The sequence below is a fragment of the Psammomys obesus genome, unplaced genomic scaffold (genome assembly GCF_907164565.1).
Source record: "Psammomys obesus unplaced genomic scaffold, mPsaObe1.curated_primary_1811, whole genome shotgun sequence".
In the NCBI taxonomy this organism is placed as follows: domain Eukaryota; kingdom Metazoa; phylum Chordata; class Mammalia; order Rodentia; family Muridae; genus Psammomys; species Psammomys obesus.
In genome coordinates this window covers 3,456,925-3,464,522 of record NW_026592732.1, presented here as the reverse complement: position 1 = coordinate 3,464,522, position 7,598 = coordinate 3,456,925, and positions in this window count along the sequence as shown.

The following is a 7,598-nucleotide window of genomic DNA, read 5'->3' as shown; positions in this document are numbered from 1 at the left end:
TCTATCTATCTATCTATCTATCTATCTATCTATCTATCTATCTATCTATTGTCTGATAGATTAGAGTAATCCATCTGACAAACTCAGATCCTGATTAATTTTTAGACAATCTATTTTCTCTGTCTATCCATGGTGAAGTTGCTGACTAACTAGGCTGAAGAAATCAGCAGTAAATCAGCAGCTAAGATACATGCCTGGGCTTTTTCACCTAATCTCTCTTCTCCTACTTGGTGGGAGCAAGCACAGTAGGTCAGAAGTATCGGTCAATTCTGCTGTTAGAATAATACAATTAATTTGTGAATTATTCTTGAGCTCCAAGGTTTTTTGTACAACAGTTTATGTTTTGGGCATTGACATCCAAATTTTCATTCAAAATAAAGCTGTAGAAGGTGGGTATTTTCTTCCTGTTTTGCTGCTGAGGTAACTTTCAGTGCTATAGACTGAGGAATAGATGAGTAAGGACAAAAAGTAAAACATGGGCATTAAATTATAGAGGTGTGTGAGTTAGAACAGAACATCATTTAAACAGGCAGTACATGGGGCAGGTAAGGTGCAGAAGATCTGCATGGCCCTTTTTGCCTGCTGACCCTTTCTATCTGGTCAGCTTTCTCAGGACAATCTCCTTCAGCTGTCCTCTTAAGTAGGCAAAAGGAGAGTGGATACTTGTTATACCACTGTCTTTTCTGTTCAAGCTTACACTATTTGTAAGAAAGACTTTAAAATGATAACCTACATGCTTCTTCTTGAGAGAGTCATGCTAACCTGAAGAGAAAGATGGGTTTTGCTGGAGAGCTGGAAACAGAGTCATTGTTCAGGGACACCTGGTTTGGGCTATGTGTTCTCTTCCAGAAGTGAACTACATTCAAGAACCAGGAAGGGCCTGCTTCTGTGTGCTTTCATCGCAACTTATCTCCTTTGGCAATCTTTCAGAATGAATGATGCCTTGGCAGTATTCATTTATTTCATTTTCCTGTCTATCAATATTATTTTGTAGGAGTTGTAAGAAGAATCATGACTCATGCTAGACATTTTGTATAAAAAAAACCTCATTCATTTGAAGAATATAATAGTTTCTATTATTAATTTTATTCTGATATTAGTTACATTGAATAGAATTCTAGGATGAAGTTAATGTAGCTTAGGTTTTTTGATATACCTTGTGTCAGGAAAAACAAAGCCCAGAATTGTAGCAGTCTGTTGCTAAACCAGACTGATTTTTGAGAAAGATATTTTATCAAACATATGCACATCTATCCTCTATCTTGTTTTTGTTGACATCCTAATCTGCAGAGGAAAATGACCTACTTGTAAGCTGTGTAAGTATTTCTGAAAATTACTTTATTAAGTATTCGCCACATTCAGTGATGAATATATTCATTCAGTGAGACTGTACTGGGAAGGAGCCCACACTCTCTGAGCATCCCATCATGTACTGGGCATATTCCACTGGTGTACTGGGGAATGTAATATATAAGACTGTGGGAAATTTCAATTAGTCAGTTTCCATCCCTTTAAAAAATATAGTCACTTTGGTGAGATGATACAGGGAGTAAAGAAAACTGCAGCCAATATGACCTGAGCTTGATCCTTAGGACCCCAGCAAAACACACACACACACACACACACACACACACACACACACACACACATACACACACATATACAGGCATGCACCTGGGCACAGAAAAAGAGAAAACTTAAAAAAGTGAAGCTGAGCATTGTTTAGCAGTCTCTATGACATGTTAAATAAATGACCATGAGAATTACATTAGCAAGGTCGGTCCTTCCATACCTGATCATCCCATGCTCTTCCAATAGGACACTGGCTGACTCCATTTGAAAGCTTTCATTCCATCACTGTCCAAGGGATGTAGTCCCACCAGATGAAGAAGCAAAGCTGTTCTTGTGTATTTCTACAGTCGATGACAGTGTTTCTTCCTGTCAATGATTGTTATATCCCTCCCTGTTTCCACCTTTCCGCAACTCAACAAGAGTGGTGATTTCGACAGCAGGATGTTATCTCTCTCTCAAGGATTTCCTCAAATGCCAGCTTTTTTAGAATTGAAGTCTAATCATTCAGCCACAGATCTTTGAACAGTAAAAGAGAAAATAAGTTTCTATTTTCTGTTATCAGGGTGTTATGTGTTCTTACTCTTTTACTGTAAGCCTCATGTGGCAGAGAAAATTAAACAAATTCATGCCTTCTTCCTAATTGCATTCAGGATTTACTTCTTTCTTCCCAGGCCCAGTGTATTAGATTGTCCTTTGGAAAGTACAAACCATATCTGCACATTTGCCTTAGGCAAGTTTTTTAGAATCATTTTCCCCAATAAGGATGCCCTGGGCAGAAGGAGGTTGTGCTAAAGGATCCAGTGAGAGTATAGGCAAGGCTAACACTACAAGGACGTCAAGAGCCAAGAGCCCATGACTTTCAGGTGATAAGTTAATATGGCACTTGAAAGACAACTAGATTCAGAATTTTCTAAAGAAATGAAACAATAGTTTAATATGTATGCACACAAAAAGGCAAGTCTGATAAAAGATAATTTCCCAGTATATTGTAATAAATCCATGAGTTACACTTATCTCAGGAGGGTAGAAGTAGAGAAAAAAAAAAAACTTAAGTGACAAATCTGAAAGCCATTTCATTTGTGGCGTGAATGACATTTAGAATTAAAGAGAAGGATTAAGTGTGGGAAATCAGATTTTAGATTTGAAACTTAGTTTTTTCTAGCTGTGCTAAAATCTTATTCAAAGATACAAACTTAAGTTGTACAGCTTTCAGTGACTCAGCTTCCTTTGAGACACACAAAATGTTTTAACTAATAAGAAGAGAGGAAGTTATGGGGTGGATGTAGGTGCATCATTTATCTGAAACAAAATTATCAGTCTTTTCTTGCAAAAAAATTTGTTAATGTGATTGATTGTGAACTGGGTTAATGCAGCTCTTCCGACCTCTATATGAGAACTCTTTATTTATTTCAGCAAAACATAGGTTGAAATGCTAAGTTTTTCTCAAGAAAATGAATGAGACATAATACACCTTTGGCTGTATTGGGGCGAATGTGAGGTACATAGTGATTTGAACAGGATGTGGTTTTAAAAACTAATTGAGAGTGCAGCTCTTAAGGCTCTTTGGCTTGCTGATTCAGTAGCACATCTGGCAAAATGATTCTGTTCCTTTTGCTTCTTGAAGATAGATGTAGAGGTCAGGAAATTAAATTCTTGGTGACAAACACCTCATCGTGCTTTTTTTTCTACTTGGATGTAGTGACTTGACTCTTAATGTTTTTCTCTCACTGAATTCCTTGATACAAGCAAGGTATTTTAAACTTTTACTGTGGGTTTAAGCACACTGAAAATAAATCAGGTAATATAGAGGGGTTCAAGATAGGAAACAAGAATTTTAGGGGAAGGAAACAAGTGTTATTATATTACTATGACATACAGGTTTTTCTATGAATTATGATCATTATAGTAAATCTCTAATATGTGTTTCAAGTAGAGAAAAGATACATTTGAGTTGTTCTTTAATTTTTATTTTTTTATTATTAGTTACATTTTATTAACTCTGTATCCCAGCTGTATCTCCCTCCCTCATTCCATCCCTATCCCTCCCTCCTTCCCTCATCTCCTCCCTGCCCCTTTCCAAGTCCACTGATTGGGGAGGACCTCCTTCCCTTTCATCTGACCCTGTTTTATCAGGTATCTTCAGGACTGGCTGCAAAGTCTTCCTCTGTGGCCTAGTAGGACTGCTCCTCCCTTGGGGGTGGGGAGTCAAAGAGCCTGCCATTGAGTTCCTGTCAGAAATAATCCCTGTTCCCTTTACTATGGGAAACCAATTGGTTACTGAGCTATCACAGGCTACATCAGAGCAGAGGTTCTAGGTTATATTGAGTTTTAAGAACACAAATTCACCTGTGTCATCATAGAAGACTTAAAAATAATAGGAAACTTATTTTAAGCATTTTTAGATTTTTTTATTTTATGTTTTTGGCATTTTAGCACTAACTGCATTTAGGCTGTAATTCTAAAGTTAGAAGTTTTTAAAGCTTGGCTATATAAAAATTTCTGTGAAAATCATATAGAAACTGCTCTATGGCTGAAAAAGTGAAAGCAATTAGAAAAAGAGTACACAAAAGGAATAATTAGACGTGCTGTGAATAGATTGCTACAGAATTAAAACAAATGCAAATAGGATAGAATCTTTCCAGTGGCTCTTTATGGTCCAGAGTGATCTTTATCTGAGTTTTCTTATGTTAAATCAGTGACAAAGATTTGGATACAGTCATCTAAAGATTTCAGTCATTTTGGGATTGTGTAAAAAATAGGGCATTCATTAAAAGTCATTTTAGTTGCTGAAAGACATGTTGATTTAATTTGAACGGAAATTAGTGACCTAGATCTTTCTTTTCTTGTTTATGTACCTTTTGACCTATAATTGTAATTTTATGACAATATAAATGTGAATTTATAATGATAAAAAATGATACATGCAACACAAAATAGGTTTCAGCTAATTTAATAAACATACTTTTGAACCAACAAAAAAGAAAGGAAAAAAGAAAATTACTATTCCTATAATCAACACCACATAGGCCATAAAAGACTCTACTGTATGTATTTCTTTTGCACCTCCAAAAGAAAGGTACAGCATTCATTTCCATGATGTAGAAATAACAGCAAAATAATATTTCCCATTCAGGTAGTTTGTAGATTTATAATGTGATCTTGAGCAAAAGGCAAGAGACTGCAGTAGATTAGAGAGACAATGTGCAGTCTACAGAACCGGGAAATAACTGAATTAATATGAAGCATCTCTGCTACTCAAACAAATCAATAGACACTGAAAAATTTAATCTGAGGAGGAAGGAAAAAGCTGTACCAGAAACCCAGAGCTGATTAGGGCAGAGGGTAATCAATAAAAAAAGAGGAATGTTGTAGCTTTGTCACTGTTAAGCAGAGAGGAGAAATTTAAAGCATCATTCAAATATCTCTCCACTGTGTGTCTACATCCTCTCTTCTCTTAGTCCTTATTGTTGTTATATAAGAATTTATATATGGCCTTTCTTCGCTGCCCAAGGATGGGTCCATATGGTGTTGTTCTTGATTCCTGTTGTAACTTAAAGGGAAATTTACACAATGTCCTGCAGATGAAGGAGGAGGATGTCCTCAAATTCCTTCTTCGAGGAACCCACTTAGGTGGCACCAACCTTGACTTTCAGATGGAGCAATAACATCTACAAAAGGAAGAGTGATGGAATCTACATCATGAATCTGAAGAGGACCTGGGAGAAGCTATTGCTTGCAGCTCGGGCTATTGTTGCGATTGAGAACCCTGCTGATGTCAGCATCATCTCCTCCAGGAACACTGGTCAGTGAGCTCTGCTGAAGTTTGCCGTTGCCACTGGAGCCACTCCAATTGCTGGCCGCTTCACACTTGACACCTCCACTAACCAGATCTAAGCAACCTTCAGGGAGCCACGGCTTCTAGTAGTGAAGCTAATGGTCCCAGGGCTGACCATTAGCCCCTCACAGAGGCCTCTTATGTCAACCTGCCCACCATCCCTCTGTGCAACACAGATTCTCCTCTGCGCTGTGTAGACATTGCCATCCATGCAACAACAAGGGAGCTCACTCAGTGGGTTTGATGTGGTGGATGCTGGCCTGGAGAATACTCCGCATGGTGGCACTGTCTCCCGTGAGCACACATGGAAGGTTATGCCTGATCTTTACTTTTGCAGGGACCCAGAGGAGATTGAGGAGGAGTAAGCTGCTGCTGAGAAGGCCATGACCAAGGAGGAATTCCAGGGCGAATGGACTGTGCCAGCTCCTGAGTTGACTGCTGCTCAGCAAGAAGTGGCAGACTGGTCTGAGGATGTGCAGGTGCCCTCTGTGTCCATCCCATACTTCCCTACTGAAGACTGGAGTGCCCAGCCAGCCAATGAAGACTGGCCAGCAGCTCCCACAACTCAGGCCACCGAGTGGGGTGGAGCTACCACTGAGTAGCCCTGGGCTCCTCTGAAGACACTAGAGCAAAGAGGGGAAAAAAAAAAAAAAAAAAGGTGGAGGGAAAATAAAGTTCCTAAAAGCTGAAAATAAAAAGAATTTATATATGATAGAAAAGGCAAAATGGCTTATATTTGTTATTATTTTCTTAAGGCATACCACAAAATACCTCTCTAAGCATGTCATATAGTACATTATAATTTCCAATAGATGTAGTTGAAAAAAGTCATGAAGGAAAGTATCAAAATACCTTCTAAAGCGAAGTTGATACTGCTTCTGAGTTTTAAAACTATAAACAGGTTTGAAACTTCTGAGTTTTAAAACTATAAACAGGTTTGAAACAGACTCCTTACTCTTCTTTCAAGGACCAAGTTTAACTAAATAGAACATTTTCAAAATAATAATTAATATTTAGACAATATCTTGAAAGAGGGAATGGAAAGACTCTAAAAGCCAATAGGCCAATATGTCTTCTGCAATATAGCATCTTTTATATATAACAGGGAAGCTGCACCCACAAAATCTAAACAATAGGGCTTCCTAAATAATATCTACACAATGACAAAACAAATCGATATGCCCAAGCATATGAAGGAGATCTCACAATCCCTCACCTATTAATCCCATTAATAGCATGACAAATTAATGGCTTATGAGAAAATGGTAATCACCTTTTTCCATTAAAAAGCACTCTGATAGGTTATTTAATCCCAAGCATTCAGCTCTAAACTCATTGTCTTCATTAGGGTTTCTATTGTGGTGACACAACACCATAACCAGAAGCAAGTTGGGGAGGAAAGGGTTTATTCAGCTCATACACCCACTTGCTGTTCATCACTAAAGTAAGTCAAGACAGGAACTCAAACAGCACAGAAACAAGGAGGCAGGAGCTGATACAAAGACCATGGAGAGCTGTTGTTTAATGGCTTGCTTATCAGGCCTTCTTCAGCTTGCTTTCTCATAGAACTTAGGACCACCAGCCCAGGGATGGCACCGCCGTCAATTGGGTGGACCCTCCGCATCAATAACTAATTAAGAAAATGTCTTATAGCCAGATTATATGGAGCCACTTCCTCAATGAAGGTTCCTTCCTTTCAGATATCTCTAGTTTGTGTGTCAAGATTGACACAACACATACATATAAGAGCAATACTAAGTTGACTTAGCAGAAGATATTTGTGTGGGGGGTTGGGGGAGAGTGTGTGAGAGTGAGTGTGTGCATATTTGTGTGTCTATGTATGTATGTGAATAGTAATTAAAGAAAAGGTGTGAGTTTAGACGGAGTGAGACATAGGAGAAGTTGGAGGGGACAGAAGATAGGGTGAAATTATATAAATACAGTACTTGTGTATAAAGTCCTGAAAATAATAAAATTGTAAAACATTATTAAAGCTAAAATGAAAAGAGAAAAATCAGGCAGTCCCTGTTGGGGAAGTATCACTCTGTTCCTTTAAAAAGCCAGCTCAGTACAGGAGCTGAAGTCAAGGAGTGTGGAAAGAAAGTCAATGAAAAGCTTAAAAACATATATTTTATTATATACTTTTAAATCACTAATTTATTCCTAAATACTTCTATTTCTCTCATAACTC